Below are 22,849 nucleotides of genomic sequence, written 5' to 3'. Positions count from 1 at the left end.
CGTCTTGAACCACAATATCTGCGCTTCAGGAAGCTGCTAAAAACACATCTCTTTCCCTAGCTTCCATGCCCCCCCCCTGTCTTGATTTCCCACCCTTCCTCTCTTTTGCTCTTAGCTCCCGGGCCTCAGATTTGTTGAATTAGGGTTTTTAGCGCTGGGATACCTCCGGGTGACTATGCGCTTTATAAAAAATAAATAATAATAATAATAATAATAATAATAATAACTGGGATTTAGAAGTTAGAGGTCGACACCTAGCAGTAAGTCATTTCCTATGGCAATCATAAAGCAGAAACCAAGGAGTAACACATTGATATAGCATTTAAAGATTCCGCAATAAGAAAAGGGCAGGCAGATTTAACCTTTACCTTCAACTATTCTTATACAGTATGTTGACACCTAGGAGCATATGGAATTTACAAGTTAGGAATTAATATCAGTTAGCAAGCACTTCCTACAATAATCATAAAGCGAAAATCAAGGAGTGGTGCACTGCTTTGGCATGTATAAAAAAATATGTTAGAACTCAAAACATAGGTGTAACACATTTTTAAAAGCGGGTGAGAGACGGAAAATGGTTGGAAACGTCCCATGTAGGTGCATCGAACCTAGTACACTGCACTGGTAACAATGCTGATACATATTATGTGCAACAGTTCTTAGTTAGTCGAATATGAGGCAAAATGTAAGTTGCATTAAGCAGCATACATTTGTAAGACAATTTGGGAGTACTAACTTTACTGCCCTCGAGTGTTAGACCATGCAAACAGCCAAGATTCTCTACTTGCTTGAAAAATAAAATGGTTTTAATTTTGATAATTTATTTTGCCTTCAGTTTCAAAATCAGGTAAAAACGTTTGCATTCGTTTCCATGAAAGAAGTCGCAATAGATTTCATCCATTCAGCTTAAACTGTTTGCCCTAAACCTGTCATGGACTGCTCAACGTTCAGCTGATTTTTTTACATCCCTCCACAATGACACCCATATTTGGAGTACCATTTCCTTTTTACGTACTGATGAGAGGCATACTGTCTGTCCACAGTAACAGGCAGTATGACCACAGACTCGCAAAAGGAGAGAGTACCATTAACAACACAGCTACAAATAATTAAAATGATTGGACTTCAAAGCAAAACAGGCAACCAAATGCTTTATACAAAAATACATTTGCAAGACATCTCATTTTTGGTTCCATCGAGTCTGAAAATCTGAATTCCACAATTATAATCAGTAGTAACACAATCTACTTACAGTGCGCAGCACACCCAAGTTACCACTGCTAATTTAGAACACGACAATGCTAGTAGGCCTTCCAGAGACTATAATACCACAACGTGAAAGTTCTACATTGAAAGCCTCTGTGGTACACCACAGTAAGACTACTGTTGAATGCCTCACACATCCATCTTGCTCAGCACGCCTTCCAACAAAGCAACCAGAGTACATCAGTTAACAATCCACTGACAGGACGATGTGGAAGCCAACTGGCCAACACAAAAGAACTGCTTCAGAAAGTTTCACAATAATCTGTTTGCAAAATACACTATCCTAAAATGCATACTGTACTCCTCATTATGAAAAACTAAAATATCAAAGAGGGCTTGATGTGCTGCTTCTGCCCAGCACCATGGAAAAAATTGCAATCAACATTTACATCATAAGAATAGTTATGATAACCCACGACCTTTATCGTCCGAATCCTTAGCTGCACACGTCAGTCAACTGCCACAACCAACCCCACACTCTAACATCCAAACTGCATCTTGCAGTAAAAACGCTTGCCAATCTCAATGTTATTCTGAGATTCTTTCTAGTGGTCTACGAACCCTTTTTGAGAGACTTGCTGAGGTGGAATACCCCAAACAGACTCACAAGGCCACTCCCAAAAATCCAAAAGCCAAATGCCTTGAAACCAGGAAGTACTCTATAGAGGAGTTCATCAATCTGCCCAAAAGCATGCCACAAGACATTCTTGACTTATTAACTGAAGCACACCAACATACGGTGCCAGTTGCCACCTACACCAACATATCCTTCTTGTTGGTTTTGGGATCATCTGCAGAAATAGAGGATGAAAGTGAGAGGGAGGGGTAGCCTTAATCTAGTGCAAATCTCACCTTGCTAAACCATGAGCTATAGAGTTACCCTTCTTTAAAGTATAGTAACCAGCTTTGCAATCAACCAGAGCATTTCTTTCATTGCTGCAGTGCTATATGGCTAAAGCTCAGGCTACAGCACTTTGCTTCTCTTGAGAAATTCCTGAAACTCAAACCGTATATTTCCATACAGTAACCAAAACAAATGTTATCACGTGTGACTTCAGCCTATGGAGCAACAGACCACAATCAAACTCATCAAAACAGGACTGATTCGCAAAATTGGGACAGTTGCGGAGATAAAAAAAGCTTTTCCCTAATGTACAAACATCCAAACTGTGATTCTCCAGAATTGCAGTTTGTGTTTAGAAATCACTATTTGGAAAGGGCATGCTTAGGGCGTTCCATTCAAATAGTGATTTCCAGTGTTATGCATCAAGATTTTGCAACCAAAAATGGGGTCGCAAAACCTTGCTATTTTACCTCCCCTTTGTGAATGTTGGAAAAACACTTTCTAAAAGCAGGCAGTGGTCCCGCAGACCAATACCCGTTTTGAAAAAAATGAAAACAAAATAATTGAGTTTTTATAGTTGAAACATATCCCGTTTTCCCTCAAGGAAAACGGGTTGCATTTCAACAAAATAAAACCTTTATTAAAAGTCAATCACAGACATGGTGGTCTGCTGACCTCAGCCGGCCACTATCTCTGTGATGGCAGGTATTCCTAATGGGTCACAAACTGCGTCCTACCTCATTAATATTCATTAGGTAGGTTGATGTGTGGCCAACTAGGAATCGCAAAAGGATTAGTGATTTCTGAATAGCGATTTCAGGTAAAATCGCTCTTTGAAAATTGCTATTCCTACGCTGTGTACATCTGGCCCTTAATATATTTTCTTTTTAAAGGAATGAATACTCATCATTGGTGGGAAAGACAGGATACTGCACAGCCTAATCATTAGTGTCTTGCAGTGTAAAGGTAGTAAGGGATGAGCATTCTGGGGTGATGTTTCAGTGCTTAGAAATAGTGACCTGTGGGGGTCATAATTACTGCAGGCCCCGTCCTACAGGCTTTTGTTTTCCACTGTAAATCTTATTTACCTAATTCTTCAGTGTGAGTTGATCGATATAGGCTTCAAAAACATTTATCAGATGCTATAGTGGAAAGAAGGTCAGATCCAAACTTTGCGGTAAGAGGGGCTAATACTTCAATGAATGGGGTGTGGCTTACATTTCAAGCAAGACCAAGGATCTGCAAAGACAGTAGGTCCAGTTTTGATGTACTAATCCAAGCAAACAGCATTTGTGCATGCCTGCGTTTGTATGTTTTAGCACATTAAAGCTAGGTCCACTGCCTCTGCCAATCTTTTACCCCAACCTTGAGGGGTTTCTGTGGCGTAGGAAAGCTTGTTTTGGTGCTGTAAGGCAGTACCTGTTCCATGATGAAAGGAAGTTTGCACTGCTACTGTCAAACGTGTTAGTATCCTGAGAGGTAGTAAAGCTTACACCAAGTAATATATGCTCTGTAAGTAGGGGAAACAGACTGACCGCCTTCCCTGCACCTGAGCTATGATGAAGAGAAACAACGTGCACTATTGCAGCCACTCCTGTACCTGTACTGTGAAAGAAAAAATGTGCTGTGCATTGCTGCTGCTGCTCGAGGTTAGGGCCATTGGAATTATGTGGCAGGGAAGCACCAAATTATGCGGCAGGGTTGACTACATTTTTTTATAGCATCAATTCATTATTTTGGCATTTTTTGCACATGGCAATACTGCCTGGTCAAAGATTTCCCCTCATCAGAGTCAGTTTAACAACTACATATAGAAATAAGTGAGTGAAAGATAACCAATTAAACTTTGTGAAGGGCCTTCACAGCATGGGAACACATGTGGACACATTTTTAGTAACTTTTGATCAGCTTGAGCTAGAAACTATTTTTTTTGCTCAAATCTGCAGATTATGCAGCAGATGATAGATTATGTGGTAGATCCATAATTGTGCGAAATAAACTGCAGCACTGTATAATTCCAGCGGTTGTGATCCAGCCATACCAGTTCTGCGTATAAGAGAAGCGTTTACTATTGTTGCCGGTGTTTTGTTGCATCTGACAGAAAAGTGTTCTGTTGCTCCTGCTGCTGTTCCTTATCCAATACTTATTCTTTGTGTTAATAAAGCTACCAATGCTGCGCTGTACCTGAGGTGTTAAGGATACTAGGAAATAACCTTTTCACCATAAAAGGCCATAAAAAAATGGAATTGTCAATGCGGTTTTTTATACGTTATTTGAATGAAAGAGGGCACGCTTCGAAATGTGTAATTTACATTTCACGCTTATATGAAACATATGGAACATGGTTTTACAAACACACTAGACGACTTTATACAATTTTAGGAAAAAAAAATAAAACATTACTGTCACATGGCCCCAAACTATTGTGCAACAAATGCAGTAACCCCACCCCGCCCCAATATACCAAAACCCCTTTACAGGCTCAGGTTTATGAGCCCATACTTTAAGTTTTATAAACAGATGTAGGCTCTTTCGCAAATAATTGCTGGTACGAAATAAATCATTCTGAATATGCTGGTGCTTGAGATCCTACCTATCAATGTGCTTCAAGAGCTTTGATTTACAGTCAGAGTTCCCAAAAATGAACAAGATTTGTTTTAAACAGTTTTTAAACAGAAAGATAAAAACTACCTAGTTTCATGCTGACGAGGAGGCTTTAGATGCAAAGAAGCATGCCTGGACAGTAATAAACTTTTGACAGATTGAAAATTCTGCCATATTTGACTACTTATTTTCCATCACGTATGAAGGACACATTTTAAATCTTGATTTTGGCAGATAGCCTTCTATGAATGGCACTCCAAAATGGATCCAGCAATGGACATCCAGACAACGTAGATTGTTTGGGTTTTCGGAAAGTAACTTTATTGCATATTGTATGTGTTTACCCAAACTTACCTAATGCACGTCACATTTTTCTAAAGTCATCAATCTTGGAAGCAGAGGTGCGGTCTGTTCGTCAGGCCCTCATGCTATGTTTATCAGGTTACTCAATTACATTGACTGGTCAGTTGGTAAAGTTTTTGACCATGGCAAAATGTTTACAGCTTTAGCATAAGCACTTGAAACATTGACACATTTCTCCGGTCTCGTTAAACGGACCGAAAACTATTTGTCATCCTCAATGTGAGCAGGCACTCATGTATCCCATCGACTGAAACCGATGGGAAGGCGTGCCCACTGCGTTGCTGTACCAACCAGGCAAGTTTCATGAGAAGTGGAGACGTAGGGAGCCCGGGAGCGGAGGCGAACGATACAGCCGGCAGAGAGGCCCGTGTGATCAGGAGCTGAACCCTGGTAGAGCCTGCCTATGAAAGGCCGCGGCGTCCACGTGGTGCGCAGGCCTCGTTTACTTGGTGAGTGCGGCTGGACAGCAGCGCCGAGGAGGAGCAGTGAAAATTGTGCACGCTTGGCGGGGAGACAGCGCTATAAAAGGTATTCGGGTGGCGGACCGGCCATCGGGGAGAGCAGAGGAATAGCGTAGTGCAGTACTGCGCGCGGGATCCTTGCTGCTAGTACAGTGTCCCCCATTAGCCAGCGGATTCAGCGGCTGTGGGCCTTGCGGGATACCTGCTTTGACCGACTATACAGCCGTGCTTGGAGCAGCGAAGTAGACGACGGAGTGCTTGAGGCTGGAGCTAAGTGGCGCTGCGCGACAGCAGGAATTAACGGAACTGGCAATAACGAGACCTCGCATTAGCTGCACAGCGTGAGGACCCTGAACAGTGGGTTGGAGCTCAAGAGGGGCAGGCGTTGGACCGCAGCGATAAGCAGGAAGCTCAGAAAGGCCGCCGCGCTCTGAAGTGGCGGATCGGCTAGGAAGCGGATACAACTGGAACTGTAAGGCGGCAGATGCCTGTGCCCCTGCTCGCGACGGCTCCTCGGCGGCAAGTTCACGGACATTTTGAGGCGACAAGTGCCCAAGTTGGTGCCGTTCCTTACGGGTGCGCCAGTCAATTAGGCCTCAACACCTGGCATTGCGGATGTGATGAGAGGGGGATAGTGCGAAGAGGTCTTGTGGCGGATTTGCAGACAAGGGAGCAGATACATGAGGCTGTAAGAGTAGACACCAGCTGTGGGATATTCCTGCAATAGAGGCACTAACAGATGCGACATCAGACCAGAGTCCGACCTATCGAGAAATGCTGCGGGGGATGGTTAGAGGAAGAATGGAGCATATCTGTGGCCGCGAAAGCTGCGTGATGCCTGAAGTGCGACTCTAGTGCGGGTGTCCTACGACAGTGCGCAAAGAAGCTATTCTTGAGGATACTGTGCACAGCCTGGAGTAAACTAGAGATACCTGTAGCATACCGATGGTGGTGAAGAGGAACGGAAGCGGAGCGCGCTGGGCTTGGTATGGTGACGCCCGGGGAGAGATTGGGCCCTGCCTCAGTCGACAACGCGGCGGCACTATCATCGGTAAAACTCTGCAGAAGTACGAAACTCTGCGATCTATACGAAAGGGAGCGCTCTGGACAGAGTACAATACCCCGAACATTGCCCGACTGACAAAACTGGTACGTACTCAGCAAAGCCAAGTGTTAGCGACAGTGGTGCGCCAAAGTGTCCTGGGCTACACTGGAACCTTGGGGCGGCCCTTCGACAGAGATCAGAATGGGGAAGCCGGACGCTAGACAGCCTCGGCTACACTTTGAGGCTAAAAAGAATTCCAAACCACTCCCGGACGGCGACAACAGCAATACTGCAATGGGCATTCGAGAGACGCCTGTGGTGCCGGACACTGATATGAAAACTATTCTATCGGAAGTACGCCAGGGCATAGCGGCAATCGCAGACAAGATGGATGACATGAATACGCGGATGGATAATATTGCTCGCAAAATAGATGGTCATGAGGAAAGGATCAAGGAGACAGAGAAGCGCATATCAGACACGGAGGATGCCACCGCGCACATGCAAGACACTATGACTCAAATGGACAAACTATTGAAAGTTATCGCCGCCAAAAATGAGGATATAGAAGCGAGAAATTGCCAAAACGACATCAGAATCCTAGGAATACCCGAAAGTACCAACACGGGCAAGATGGAGCTGTACGTTGAAAAATGCTGTAAGCGGCTGTAGGGGCAGAATCCTTCTCTCCTCAATTTGTAGTGGAGAGAGCGCACCGCTCACTGGGCCCTAGACCTCCAGTGGGAGGCACTCCATGTCCTACCATATCCCGTCTCCTTAACTATAGAGATCGAGACGCAGCCCTTCGGGTGGCGCGGGAGAAAAAACAGCTCCACTATGAAGGGGTACATTTCACTATCTACCCGGACTTCACTGCTGCGGTGCAGGAGGACAGGCGGAAATTTCTCCCAGTAAAACAGAAGCTGAGACAGGCTCATTATGCCTTGCTCTACCCGGCCCGTCTTCGTATCACCAATCAAGCGAAACAAACTTTCTGCACCAAGCCCCAGCAAGCTGAAGACTTTCTGAAGCAACTAAGAAGACGCAACAAAGTGGCACAATCTATTGACGGCTCCCAGATGCCAACCACTTCGGATATTGACTGACCAAGATGTTTTGGAGAGCAGAGATGATGGTGCAGCAAATGAATGTGTGGGCTGAATCTTATTTCTAAACGGTGTATGATACTCCTAACGGAATAATTCATAGCTTTGCGAAGTATTTTTGACCTGGCATAGGAGAATGTAAGTAATGCACACCGGACACCCTTGCTACCTCTACGGAGTACGGGATGACATCTCGTGCCCCTGGGGAAGTAAGTGTTACTTGTGAGTTGCCTGGCGACAGTCCCCACCCGGGAGAGCCCTCTTTTCTTCTTGTTTACCTATACTAGAAAGGGCTTAACGGCTCTGTTAGTCTGGGATAATTGGGGCGGGGGGGGGGGGAGGGAAATTATTTTCTGGCATGTTTGGGATGCTTCAGTGGGAGGGGGGGTTGGTTGAAATATAGAAGTGAGGATTATGTTGCTTACAGACAGACAGTCAAGTAATCGTGCAACTGATGATAGTGGGATAAGTGCAGGTTTACGAAAAGTTCATGCTATTGCCAAAGGGGAGTGTGGGTGAACTGACACCTGATAATCGTATGGGGATTTTGTCCTGGAATGTGAGGGGGATGGGGGACCCTAGGAAGCGGAGACAGATAATCACATACTTGGATCGTCTAAGATCAGCATAGCGTTTTTACAGGAAACGCACTTTAATCCACAGCGTCCTCTCTCATTCGCAGGGAAATGGGCAGCTTACAGACTGTTCTACTCATATTCTTCCTATGCACGAGGCGTAGCCATCATTGTCAAAAGGCACACGCAGTTTATGCCACAGGGAGAGATCGCAGACCCGCAGGGGAGATATGCAATTGTATGGGGACGGATGGGCGCTGACACCGTTACGTTGGTAAGCTGCTATGGTCCAAATGTGGATGCGCCCGACTTCTTCACAATTCTGTGGGGTAAAATAATGGCACTGGGCACCACGCATGTAATTTGGGGAGGGGATTTCAACATGGCCTTTAACCCTAGCACTGATAGGTCTGCGGCAGCGCCACATCATTATAATCGATCGCAGGCAACGATGCGGGATATCCTGGAAGAGGGAGGACTAATTGATACCTGGCACCACATTCACCCAATGTCCAAAGAAGGCACGCACTTTACGCTGAGCGTGGCATCCTGGGCCTGGATAGATTACTGCTTAACATCGAGAGGTTTGGGACCGTCTATCATTGGGGTGACCCATTTGCCCCGAACATATTCTGATCACTCGCCTGTGCAACTGCTGCTTGAATTGCCGGGGGTGGAATGCCAAGATGCACATGGCGACTACAGCCCACGGCCCTGCTAGACGCAGCGTTTCATGCTGAGCTGGTGGAGGAGATTCAGGGGTTCTTTCAGAGGAATAGGGGGGGGGTCAGTGAGTTCGGTGGAAGTCATATGGGAAGCCTTCAAGGCTACGATCAGGGGAGTGTGTATATCTAAAAGTTTTGGAGTGCTCCGAGATATCCGGGGAAGGCTTCAGAGGTTAGAAAGGCAATTGAAGGCACTAGTGGCGCGGATGACTGGGGGAGACAGGGAGCACGCACCACTAGAATTTCGGGAAAAATTATCGGAGTGCATAGACACGGCGAATCGCGAATCCAAGTTTATGGGGAAATATTGGAAGGCCCGGAGATATGGGGAGGTAGAACGTCCTGGAGGGCGTTGGCGGAGGCCATACAGAAACCCAAATTCTCCAATTACATACTGGAAGCTATGGACCCGAGTGGGGAAATGCGTAGGGGAACAGCGGATATACAGGCTGTATTCATTGAACATTATTCCACGCTGTATATAACACAGCGCGGGGACCCTTTAGAACTTGACACTTTCCTGGGTGATGTCGCACTTGGATGGCTAGAAGATCACCATCGTGAGTTCCTCTGTGCTCCGTTCGAACTGGACGAGGTGCGTGAAGCAATAATGCATCAGAAGTCAGGTAGGACACCAGGTCTAGACGGCATCCCTGCTGAATTTTATAAAACCTACATAGATCTCCTGGCCCCTATACTAAAGGAACTATACGAGGAGTCCTTTGAATGTGGCTCGCTACTCCCATCCAAGAGAGAGGCCCTGATTACGTCTATTCTGAAGCCCGGCAAGGAGCCTCAATCCTGTGCCTCATATAGGCCGCTGTCACTCCTTAACAGTGACACCAAAATACTGGCAAAAGCTCATAGCGAATCAAGTTCTCCTCCTGATAGAGAAATTGGTGCTGTCGGACCCGGCAGGATTCATCCATGGGAGGGCAACCTTAGATAATCTCCGTACGCTATTTTCCATTGTGCAGAATGTGTCACCTTATTTCCCTTTGGCTGCGATATTCTTAGACGCCACTAAAGCGTTTGACTCAGTCGAATGTGACTACCTTTTTGGAATTCTGCTCCGTATGGGCTTTCCCCCGGGGTTTGTGTCTTGGGTGCAGCTGCTGTATCAACGACCTACTGCTAGGGTGCTTGTCAATGGCCGGATCTCGCCTGCTTTCCCCATCACAAGGGGGACTAGACAGGACTGCCCACTGTCCGCTCTCTTATTCGCCCTTGCGATCGAGCCCCTGGCGTGCAGATTGCGACAGCATCATAGATATAGAGCGCTCCGGTGTCCCTTGCGGCAAATACTGATCTCGTTATATGCAGATGATATGTCACTGTATGTCAGAGATCCACAAAATAACTTGAACCCCTTACTGCGTGAATTTATAGTCTTTGGGATTCTTTCTGGAGTTCACATTAACTGGGAAAAATCGCAACTCTTCCCCCTGACGGCGGCGGTGGTTAAATTCTCTCTGGAGTACCCGCTTGCATGGTGTGACACAGATTTGCGGTACTAAGGCGTCCAGATTTCGGGGGACAGAGACTAAATGATTCGCCTTAACTATGGAACTGCTATAAACCGTCTTACCGCTAATGTCACACGATGGATATGTCTACCTCTGTCAATGGCAGGCAGAGCTTCATTGATTAAGGTGGTGATACTACCACAGTTCTTATATCTCTTCTTGAACCTTCCTTATCACCCGGGACGGTTGTTCTTTAAAACGTTTCGGTCTGAGCTTATGCGCTTATTCTGGGGCGGTAGGTAGCCGCGGGTACAGTGGGCGGTGCTTACGCGGCCTGCAGCACAGGGAGGATTTGATATTCCGGACTTTGAACTACACCACGCCTGCGCCCAAGCCCATTATACCTACTTTTGGATTCACCCGCCAGCATGCATGCTGCAAGTCGCGGCGGAACACTGGCTAGCGGACCCGGTTCCACTAGATGGAATGATACAAGCACCTTCTCGTTCGAGACACTGCGCCAACCACAATCACGGGCACAGTGGACACATGGCAGTATATCATGAAGGCCCTGGGAGTATCGACTCTTTACTCCTCGGCCTTACCCTTGACATACCACCCACGACTTTCACTGCTGCAGGAGGAGGGCTTCCGACAATTATGCACTTGAGTGCACAGACAAACCTGGGGTGACCTATTTTGCAACGGAATCTTTTGTACGCCCGATCAATGTTTTGCCGATGTACGCCCCACCCCCTTGGAAATTTTCCTATACGTGTGCTTGGACAGGGCATGCGGGTCATTCTCCCGAGTTTTCCGCAGGAGCCAGCAAACCTTAAGCCGCTACATCAGATGTTACAGAATGCGAGTCCTAGACACCTGGTGTCCAACCTGTACCGAGCGATCAGGGCAGAGCGCGAGCATCCTCACGGTGCTGCATGGGCGCACTGGACGGCTGACCTGGGCAGCGAAATCATGAATGAACAGTGGCAATACTGCTGTTTACAAACTGCAGAAATATCAGCTAGTGCCAGGTTACGTATAATCCATTATAAATTTTTGCAGCGCGTGTATTGTACCCCGGCTAAGCTGTGCCGCTTTGGGCTACGGGACACAGACCACTGCGACAGATGCGGTGGCCCGGGAGCTGGGTTTCTGCACCTGGCCAGGGAATGCCCGCGGTGGTGGAATATTGGGGACAGATATTTGAAGCACTCTCTGAAATGACAACCCTAACGATGGAATGCGACCCCTTGGTTGCGCTCCTAGGATACACGAAGCAAATTCCCAAAGCATACCGCCGCTACGTCACACTCTCACTATTGTTAGCGAAGCACAGAGTGGCATGCAGATGTGGTAGAGGGCGGGCCCCTAAATTTAAGGAATGGCTGGGGGATATGGTGTACTGTCAGGACCTGCTTGCAATCTATGCAGAGACACTACCCCGCACCTCGAGACCAAAAGATATCTGGGGTCCTCTTACGCAATACTTGCTGGCCCGCACTGCAAACTCTCCTCCGGGCAGCCCTGTAGCAGCAGGAAATGATAGCAGACCCTCCCCCGCAGTACAGTCCCAGGAGCTAGGGTAGAGATGACGACCTACTATCTTGCTGAAGTGGGAGGGATGTGAGTGCGTTAGTAGATCGATCCAAGTAACAGGAGTTGAGTTGAATATCTCCTGACAACATTATTGCACATCTGGCACCTCTGTGCCTCTTTGGGCTACACTGCGATATGTACTACAGTTGATGTACGAGACCAGTTGGGAAAGATGATGAGACCCCCTTGGGTGTGCCTATACATACCATTGGACAATTGTGAAAGAAACCCACCACTACAGACACGACCTACTTCATATATATGTTTTTGTAAGGCTGTAAACGCTATTCTGTTTATTAACTGAGCATGTTGTTTCTATGTGGAAAAATAATAAATAAAGATTATTAAAAAATATATATATATTTCACAAAAGAAAATTCAATATAAACAGTACATACCTAGCATTTAAAGAATGAAATGCACTCAAAAAGGGTATAAAACGTAAGTTAAATATGTAAACCTGAATGCATGGGGGGGGGGGGACACATGACAAATATACTGGAAAGGAGAAGCGTAACAGACGCAAAGGGGCTGAAACCCTCGCATAGAAAGAATAAAGATTGTGCACATGTGAAATAGTGTATGAAGATGCGTAATAGATGCAGAGGGACTAACACCCTCGCATAGAAAGACTAAAAGTGTATGGGTGTGAACCCAGCAACTATACATGTGTGGGTAAGAACGCGTAAACAGTCTATAGATTAAAGAAAAAGACACATAGGCAACAGGACTGTAACCCTTGCATGGATGCAGAACGGACTGCAACCGTTGCATAGATCTCTTGAAGAAGGGAAAACAGAATAGTGTAATGGACTCTTGACGGCGTTTACCAACATGGCATATACCTAGGGTCCATGGACAAAAGTGTTGAAGGCAGACCAGTGATCCACGCCGGTGAGCAACTACTCACCCGAGTTTCAGAAAAAGACAACCTAGCATAAGATGTAAGAATGCTTAACGTGTCACTGTACCTATGTGACACAATGCAGTGGCAGTTCCACAAGAAACAAGATAAATGCAAAAATCCACATAAGATGTGGTAGTATCACATGAAACAATGTAAATGCATTATGTAAAATGCGCATAAGATGTGGTAGTACCACATGAAACAACAAAATATATTAGGGAACTACTTATATTAAATATGACTGTAAAGATATCATGAAAGAAAAGTACACAGCATATTATTTGATGGTGGCATCACGAAGAAGAGAACGGATGCTGATGCAGTCAAGACAGGTAACCCTTGCGGGGAACTTCAGGCGCAGTCGAGTTTCACGAAGACAACTTGAATTAATGTTTTATTTTCCTTGTTGCGGTGCAGTGGTGGTAGATGACCGCTAGGTGGCACTGTTACGTAGACAAACCTGCAAATGCTGTACTCGCGGTCTTCATGCTTTGACGATAAAGATTGTACTCCCACCAGCCGGCAAGAAGATTGAAGATCAAATTGAAGTGCTGATCAGAAACTGGAAAACACCTCAGGATTGGCACTTAGCAAGGAATGGAAGTACCTGATGTGCATGTCAGGACGAAGCGACAACGTTGTCAAAAGCTTGAAAAACATGGTTGGCAGGGTAGCGCAGACCAAAAGGAAATCCAAGAGCACTACGACTTTAATGTGCTCAGGTGGTGCCAGACAAAATGGAGGCACGTAGCACGATGTCGCGCAGGGTGGCTCCAGGCACGTCGATGCATGCTGGGGTCCAGAGGAGACAATGCAGCTCTAATTACAGGAGACGTCATAAAGAAGGCATTGCAGCTTGAGAAGTATGAAGGTAATAGCGCGCGGCTCTGTATGCACTTGTGTGATATTTGAAAATATGGCGGAGGCGGTTCAACTGCCATGGGACAGCGAAGACAAACTGTGCATTAAAGTTGGCAAAGTACATAGAATGTACAGATCAAAACGCAACCGACAGACCCACTGACAAATGTAAAAGTAATTTCTCTGTTTACTCAGGGATCTCTGTGGGTCACTGCGGGTAAGCAAAACAGGAAAGGCACTCACCAATAGAAACGAATTCCCTAAAATGTTTCTGATGCAGAAATTGGTGATGCCATCACAGGCTTTATCAAAGCAGGCTTTATCAAAGCAGTTTCCAAGCACAGATCCACGAAGTGCACGAAAGAAAGAAAAGTAATCCCACGTATGTAGTGCTAACAGTCTCTATAGATGAAGCTTGTACTGTGAGTTACTGTTCAGGCTTCAGAGTTGAAGGATTACAGGTTGCTGTAGCCAGTGATCAGCTTGCTTCGTGAGGCATTGTCAATGCCTGAGTGGCACGGTAAATGTTTGTTGTGGTGAGAAAAGCAGGATGATAAGTGGAACAGACATCCAGATAGTAGAGACACCTTGGCTGGCATATAATAGTACACACATATCTCAGGCCACTTGTACCCACTGTTGAGCGTGGGGACGTCCTCAACTCGTCGTCAAAAATGGTAGTGATCAAGTCCACGCAGGTAGTGATGGTTCAGAGAGGTTTTATTCAAGATGGTACAAGATCACAGCGAGACCCCCACCAGGAACAGAGAGCAACCTGCTCAGCCCAGCCAACTGTGGCTATTAGACTCCCAACATTCTGTAAGTTGACATCACATCAAGATTCCACAGAGAGGACAAGCATAACATCGGAGTCAAGGTACAACATATATGTAATGCAAAGTAGCGTGTTGTGATGATTTTTACTAACCAGACAATAACTTTAAACTGTAAGCAGAACTTCAGGCCCTTGGAGGCAGTTTGCAGAAGGCAAAAAAGCCAGGATTAGTGTTAGACCTGACAGCCTTAGGGTGGTCTTCCCCCAACTTTCTGAATACCTCCCTCCATTTTTCTGTACGCGATTATGCTGGCTTTAGGACTCTGCATAATTTACCACTGCTAATCGGTACTTAAGTGCTTCTGCTCGCTCCCCTAAACATGGTAACATTGGCCCATACCCAAATGGCATATTTAATTTACTTATACGTCTCTAATAAAGTGCACTACATGTTTCCAGGGCCTGTAAATTAAATGCTACAAGTGAGCATGCAGCACTGATTCTGCCAGCCACATATGTAGCCCCTTACCCAAGTCTCAGGCCTGCCACTGCAGGGCTTGTTTGTGTGCAGTTTACTGCCACTGTGACTTGGCATTTTAAACTACTTGCAGCACCTTAAACTCCCTTTTATTTACATACAAGTCACCTCTAAGGAAGGCCCTTGGTAACCCATTGGGTGGGTGCATTGCAAGTAAAAAGCAGGACAGGTACTTCTATGTTTTACATGACCTGGCAGTGACAAACCGCTAGATTCGTTTTTCACTGCTGTGAAGCCTACTCGTCTCATAAACTCGAATTAGGAATTCCTTAAAATACCTGTAAACTGTAATTCCTGATAAGAAAGGAGTAGCTTTTTCATGTTTCCTATCTTTGGTATGGTAATGATAAATCCTCTTTATTGGTAAGTTCGGATTTAACATAACTATTTTAGAAATGTCACCTTTAGAAAATGGACATTTCTCTGCTCGTACTGCTCTGTGTGCCTTACAGCCTGTCTCTAATACACATCTATAACTAGGTGACAGATACCTTTGAGCATTCCTTCTAGACAGCCACAGGATAGTGTTGGGTGTGATTTAGCACCCATCTGCATTCTGATGGGTCTTCCTGTGCAGATGGGAGGAAGGGGCTCACCCTGACCCTTCAAAGAGTAGTGGCCTGACTCCACACAAAGGACTTATAATCCCCCGCCCCCCACTGGTAGTCTGCAGTGAGAGCTGGGATTGAAAGGGACACTGGTGAACTTCAAAACCACTCTTTGAAGTTTCTCCTCACATTAAAGGCCCATGTGGGTATAAGTGATGGTCTCTGGCCCCATCAAATCACACTTCTGGACCTACTCTGAATCTGTCAGAAGAACTGCAGTGCTGCGCAAATGACTCAAATGGACTGTTTCTGGAAGGACTCCGTTTCTGCTTGTTGCCCTGTAGCCTGCTGCACTCTGACTCCACTGTGAGGAGAGCTGAACTCTGCCTTTCCTCCAGAGTGATCTCCAAGGGCTTGTTAGCTTGCTTGGTTTTGGTCGACCTGAGACTGCCGGCCTAACACGCGTGAGCAAGTAGCACTCCGCCTCCCCCCTACCATGCCTCGGCCCCACCCTACAGCGCTGGCTAAGAGCCAGCCAATGCTAAATAAAAACGATGCAAGAACATAATTTTATTTTTCATTTGCTAGCTCTGAGCAAGGCAGTGGGGCGACGCTCCTCCGCCATTGTGGAAGAGCTGCTGCTGAAAAACTCTCCATTTTTCTAAACTGTTTTGGACTCTTTTTGTGGTGTATTTACTGTGTTGTTGTATTAGTTATTGCACAAATACTTTACACATTGTCTTCTAAGTTAAGCATGCCTGATCAGTGCCAAGCTACCAGGGGGTGAGTACAGGATAATTTAAGATTGTGTTGTGACTTACCCTGACTAGGACTGTGGTCCCTACCTGGATATGGAACATACCAATGCTAACTAGAGACCCGATTTCTGACAACCGGCAAATGAACAAACAAAATAATGTTCTGCCGTTAGCGTTACGTTATCTTTATTCGGATATGCATTATCCATAAAAGCACAAACATTACTCATAATCGCATGCATAGTCCATCATCATTAAAAAATAGAGACACTCCACATTAAAACTAATCAATTAAAAGTTACTAGGTTATCCATGACTTGATATCATCAGCAATGTTAAAGTGACAGTGTGCAAGTGCAAATATTTCACAAAAAAGCAGCTAAAAACGGGCAGATCCTTAAATCACAGAGAGGTTACAGTTAGCAGCAATAAATGAAGGTGCAAGTGTGCATAGTACAAAATATAAATACAAACAGTAAAAATCCAGAAATGTGTATTGTACAGCCTAATCCAGCAGTCATTAATTCATAGAAAGACGTGAACGAATGGCCATTTTCAAGAAAGTACACACTCGGTATATCATCATCTTTAAGCTTGAGAATAATTTTGTATGCAGCCTTAAAATCCGTTGTGCCCTTTGCCCTGAAAAACGGTATCAATAACTGCATACTATATTTTTGGTAAAAAGAACAAAAGAACAAAAAGTGTAGCGTAGACTGTTTCCCTAAGTTATCACATGGGCAGACCAAGTTCTCAATATTAGGTTGGTAACCCATGGGGAAGCACAACAGTTACTTTATTGAGCCCGATCTGAGACGAAAAAAAATGCTTCGCTCCCAACGAGTAATATCTCTTAAGAGATAACTAATAGGAGAGCATAATGGGGGTCCACCCACGCCTGTCATTAAAATATATTGTTTCCCAGATACTTTGGCGGATTCCAGGGCATATCTCGCATCCCCATAATGTTGATATAAAACTTTACGAATAATCTTTCCATCAATACCATCTAATTGTTCAGGGTTCTTAAAAATATGCTCTAGATTGACCGCAGTCAAATTTGCCCGTACTTGAGCCAGCCAGGGAATGTCACCGCCCTTATCACATTTTAGACAATCTGCTCAAATCTCCCTTGTTAATAGGGCTGCAGAGTTTTTCCAAACCTTTAGCCAGAATAAAACAGGGCGTGACCTAATGTAATCTTCCAAGTATGGCATTCTTAACTCGTTATGGCATACAAAGGTGGACGATGAAATTGGTATGCCCAAAAGCCTCCTACAGAATCTATTTTCTTTGGCATGGACGCTTTTCAAGTTTGTGTGGCCCCAAATTTCAGCCCCATAGGTCATGATTGGTACACATTGTGTCCTATAGTTTTAAGTAGGGACAGTACCACCTCAAATCTTTTCGGTTGGGAGAGATTTATTACTGAATTTATGGCTCTTGAAAATTTAGACAATCCATAGGCCAAATGTGGTGTCCAGGACCCATTGTCAGAAAGTGCTATACCCAAATAAGTGCAAGTGCATGTCAAAGAATCGGGACCCAGAGTAATAGTGTTAATAAAACGTTTCTTAGGGCCACAACACATTAAAAAAGATTTTTTTAAATTTGTGCAAAGATCCAAATTATTCATAAAAGCTGCAAATCCCCCAACTAAAATTCTCAAGGCAATGGGTGTTCTGCCCATTAAAACAGCGTCATCTGCATATAGTAAGGCGGGCAGTTTGTTACCATTAATTATAGGGACATCAGTGGTTTGGTTAGATAGGGCGTTATGAAGTTCATTAATATATAAAATAAATAAAAGTGGGGCGAGAACGCACCCTTGTCTAACGCCTCTCCCAACCACTATGTCTCCAGACACTGCCCCGTCCATGCTTATCCTTACCTGGGCCCTTAGGTCCCTATGGAGATAAGCTAAAAAGTGCACCAGATCTTTGTCTAACCCATAATTTAAAAGGCATTGCCAGAGCCTAGATCTATTAACAAAATCAAAAGCGGACGAAAGGTCCATAAATGCCAGATAAAGAGGGCTCTGTCGGGCGATGGTGTATTTCCCTATGATTAAGTTAAGATTCAGACACTGTTCCACAGTGCCAAGGTGACTACGGAACCCCAACTGACATTTATTTATTATATTTTCATCCTCTGCCCAAGTTCTGATCTTGTTAAATAGAACTCTCCCCAATATTTTAAGGGTGTTATCAATTAGGGAAATAGGTCTATAGCAGCTTGGGTTTGATCTATCTCCTTTTTTAAAAATAGCAATAATTAACCCCTTCCATGCTCATGACGGAACGATTCCGTCATGAGCATCGGTTGAGCTGTGCTCATGACGGAACCGTTCCGTCATGGCCCCGCCCGCGCTCGAACCCTTCAGCACCGCGGGGGAATCCGCGCAGCGCTGAAGGGGTTAAAGATGTGGACCATGTGTTTGGGATTTGTGTTGTGGTTAAATTGTTAAAAACGTTGAGTAGCAGAGGAGCCCAGAACTCTGGCCTTGATTTTATAAAATCAATAGGCAGTCCATCCGGGGCTGGGGCTTTATTTCCCGCACTTTGGAATATTGCCTCCTCGACCTCAATCAAGGAGATTTGAATTTGGGTAGGAGCAAGATTTTCCAAAGTATTTTCGCATTGGGTCGGGGGGGCATATATTTTCGAGAAGTGAGCAACCCACACCTCACTGATTATGTTACAGCTTAGGGGGGTAGATATATTCCCAAAAGCTCTCAGGGACTTAGTGGCAGACCAAAAATGATTTGTTTTGTTAAGTTTAGCAACACAGACCAAGTTATTCCAGTACCCTTTTAAGACCACATCTCGCCTTAATTTAATTACACTTTTATAATTGTGCCTTAAGGTTCTGATAAGAGTGGGATCTCTAGGGGAAACTGATAAGGCTGCTCTGAGATCCCTATTAGCCCTAGAGCAGGTATTATCAAACCACCTCGGATCAGATTTATGTGGGAGTGTGGGTCTGGAAATCAATTCCTTAATACCTGCACATAATAAAATAAAAGCAGAAACTGCCTCTGGGTTAGGGTCGGCCAAGGTAAGACAAGTATCACAGAGAGATGGATAAGTTATTACCATCTTCTGGAAGACCTCCCTGCAGTCCATACCCTTCCATTTAACTCTTAAGTTATCGGTTGAGAGTTCTAGGCTTCCCGCTCCCAGTTCTCTTCTAATATTTGGTCGAGGGGCCACCCTTAGCGAGACCATAATAGGGTTATGATCTCCAAAGGTGGATGCTCTAACCTCTGCCTCAACTAAGTAGTCTTCTAAAGATGGAGATATGAAGACATAATCTATAGTTGAGGCGCATCCTAAGCCTCTGCAAGTAGGTAATGGATTATCATTAGTGGTTGAAGCTGCGATGTCCATCACATTTGAAAGACTGCTACTCTATAAATGGTCTAATAGCTCATAACCTCTCTTACATGGGTTAGATAGAATAGATTGGGAAGACCGCCCAGTAGTTCCTTCTCCTATCTTTGCATTAAAATCGCCCCCCAGACATATCCCAGCCAATTTGTACTTTCCCAATAAATTGTCCAAGTCCTGGATAAAGTTAAAAAGGTGAACAAAGTTAGCATTAGGTGTGCTTACGAAGTCATTATTATAAAAATTGATAAAGCAGATGGAAGTCCCTCGAATATAGATCAGTACTTGGAAGTTAGCATTCTCGGTTGGAATTAGTTTTACTCTACCACCTGAGGCAATGCTAACCCATATTGATAGACCCCCTGAAGGTCTGCCATATTTAGGGTTAGGGGAAATAGTATTAAAACACTCATATCGTTCGAAATAAAGCTCTTTGGTTGCCCAAGTTTCTTGAAACATAAGGATGTCGAATGTGTTTATCATAATTGCCCAATCTTCTACATTTAATTTTGAGGCCAGACCTGCCTCATTCCAACTCAGCACCTTCAATATTGAGTCAGGGCAATCAATTAATTGAATCGTTTCCACCCCAGGACTGGTATTAGAAGTTTTCTTGGCTACCACATGGACCAGACCGATTTGAGTGGGAGTCAATCAAGATGGTCTAAATCAGAAATAGCTCAAAATCTATTAGCTGACTGGTGGGACGGGCTGAGAAGTGGACACTGTATAGATGACGGTTTATAAAAGAAACCAAGTGGTAATGCACAGATGTTTGTAGAAAAAAGGCATTTGGTCTCTTTTACTGCTAGTATAGATCCGACAGTCCTAGGCCGAGAAAAATTAACAACAATGCAATCACCCCTGATAGGTTTTGCTGCAGGTCCCACCCAGCCTACCCTTCGTACCATTAAAATTTCATGTACATCAGACCTCCTACATCCTTTGTGTTTAGCCAGCCAGTCCACACATTTATTCCGCAGTTGTTGCCAGGACTCTGATTTATTTTTCTCTAGTGGTGGTACCCCTGCAAGGGTTATCACATATGGGCAGGATGCAGGGGGTAAATTTAAGACATCCTGATTAGATACTACATGCCCCCTCAAGCCAGTATCAGCTATACTCGTACTGACTATCGGACCCTCTTGAGAATCAACAGGGTTAACATTTTGAGTATTAGCAAATCGAGTATATGGCTTAGAGGCTAGGGGGTTTCTCGTTTTATTATTAGAATCAAGGGGGACAGGCAGCAACTTTACAATTTGGGGCACTTGACGAGCCAGTTGCACATTCTGGGAAGGATTTTCCAAGGTGCTAACCTGTCGAGCTAGCTCATTGCATTCCCTACAAGATGATTTTGCCTTAGTAGTTAGGGATTCCAGACGATCTAAACGCTTCCATAACTTATCAAAACTTTTGTCCACAAGCCCTTTAATACGATCAAACAGTGTATCAACTATGATGTCTATAGCAGTATCCCCAAGTGTGAAGTTAGAAAAAGCAGTCTGCGTGGACTTCATCTGAATGGGATTATCTTGGATGTCCACATCAACTAGGTCAATAGAGTCACTACTGGGAGTTGGGTCTGCAGGGAACATGGGGCCCATAATCCACGTATTTAACGTTGTACGTTGTGAGTTCAGGCGTGGGGGCTGTTTCCGTTTAGAACAGGCTGGTCTCACCACCTTCCTCTTCTTTCTCGCTCCACTTACTTCTGAGTTAGGGGTTGTGGCCAGATTGACTGTGGTTAGTGTTGATGGAATAGTTGGACTACACCCAGATTCAAAATTTACAGTCGATCCTATGGAGCCCAGCCCTTCCAACCCTGATGTATTCTCTCCAGTAGGGATGTGAGGTGATTGTTCAGTAATTCTGTGTATCAGTACCTCTGGGTTACTTATATCATTTTGTGCTTCACATTGGGGTTTAATGGGGCCCCAAGGACAATCTTCTCTCCGTCAGCTCGATCTCAGTGCTGACCATATTCGCCACCCGCTCCAACATTGTGTCAATGGATGTAATTTTGCGTGCAGGGGTGGTAGCGTTACGGTTGCCCATGATGACAAAACCCCTATACATCCATAAAGTACCAATTGAAAAAGGCGCCACTCACCACGGCAAAATACAGTTGTACTTCTAGCTCTGTCTTCGGTTGTTGGAGGGGTAGCCCAGCCCGGCCTCCCTCGGCCCCTGACGGCCACAGACGGCCCGCCCTTTGCCCGGGCTTTGCATGGCGCGCGCCCGCGAAGCGGGAACCGCACTGTTACTTATGCGCCTCCGGGCGCGACAGGCAGCAGAGCAGCATGGGAGGCGTAGTCCTCTCCCTCCGTGTGCGGTGGCGGCAGTTCCTCGGCGGTTCCCGCGAATCGGGAGCCGCGCTGTTATTAATGCGCCTCCGGGCACGACAGGCAGCAGAGCAGCATGGGAGGCGTAGTCCTCTCCCTCCGTGTGCAGTGGCGGTGGCGGCAGTTCCTCGGCGGTTCCCCTACCTTCTAGCCATGCAATAGCTCAAATGTTATCAGACAAATGGGGGACTGCACACAAGATGCTCGGAGTCTAGTGCCAATCGTCAAACATTAACACTTCTTATGGAAACGGGACCTTGACTGGTGCCAACGTGCTGAAGAAACGGTTTATAAAAGCAGGGGGGCTGCTAAGAAATGGGGAAAAACCTGGGCGCCCTGGCAGAAATATAGAGGGTGAACTTGAGAAACTGACCCGCACAGAAGGTGTTGTATACCGCCTATCGTTCAGTGAATGTATCATTCTTGCAAAATGGTGTCTGCTTGATTGTGTAACCTTGACTATGCATACGGTGTCTACAATTCTCTTGAGCTTTGTTAATAAAAAGATTTTTTTTTAAACAAAAAAACATTAACACTTCTTTAAAATAATGGGGGAGGCTAAAACATCTCGTTGCACTGCACGAGAGCACCCACAAGCGATTTGTGGCGTGTTGAATTTTTAAGGATCTGCAAATTCCCTCGCTTATGATACCACTTTGCAGAAACTGTACTTG

At 45.2% G+C, this 22,849-nt stretch overlaps 2 protein-coding genes across 3 annotated transcripts in view; one reads left to right on the top strand and one right to left on the bottom strand.

Annotated features, from left to right (window-relative positions):
• Positions 1 to 22,849, bottom strand: part of ZBTB49 (zinc finger and BTB domain containing 49) — a 174,205-nt gene that overhangs the window by 150,627 nt on the left and 729 nt on the right. The window contains exon 1 of one of the 2 annotated variants that reach the window (XM_085642426.1): positions 13,422 to 13,693. The exons of the other annotated variant lie outside the window; for it this stretch is intronic. The gene's annotated coding sequence lies outside the window, so the exon portion shown is untranslated. Of the gene's footprint in view, positions 1 to 13,421; positions 13,694 to 22,849 lie in introns of those variants that run through there. 2 annotated transcript variants of the gene reach the window in all.
• The window catches only part of LYAR (Ly1 antibody reactive), a 92,603-nt gene continuing 83,163 nt past the window's right edge, over positions 13,410 to 22,849 (top strand). The window contains exon 1 of the mRNA XM_085642429.1: positions 13,410 to 13,832. The gene's annotated coding sequence lies outside the window, so the exon portion shown is untranslated. The remainder of the gene's footprint in view (positions 13,833 to 22,849) is intronic.

Source organism: Triturus cristatus, chromosome 2_2 (assembly GCF_964204655.1).
Source record: "Triturus cristatus chromosome 2_2, aTriCri1.1, whole genome shotgun sequence".
Taxonomy (NCBI): domain Eukaryota; kingdom Metazoa; phylum Chordata; class Amphibia; order Caudata; family Salamandridae; genus Triturus; species Triturus cristatus.
This window is presented reverse-complemented; position numbering and strand designations above follow the sequence as displayed.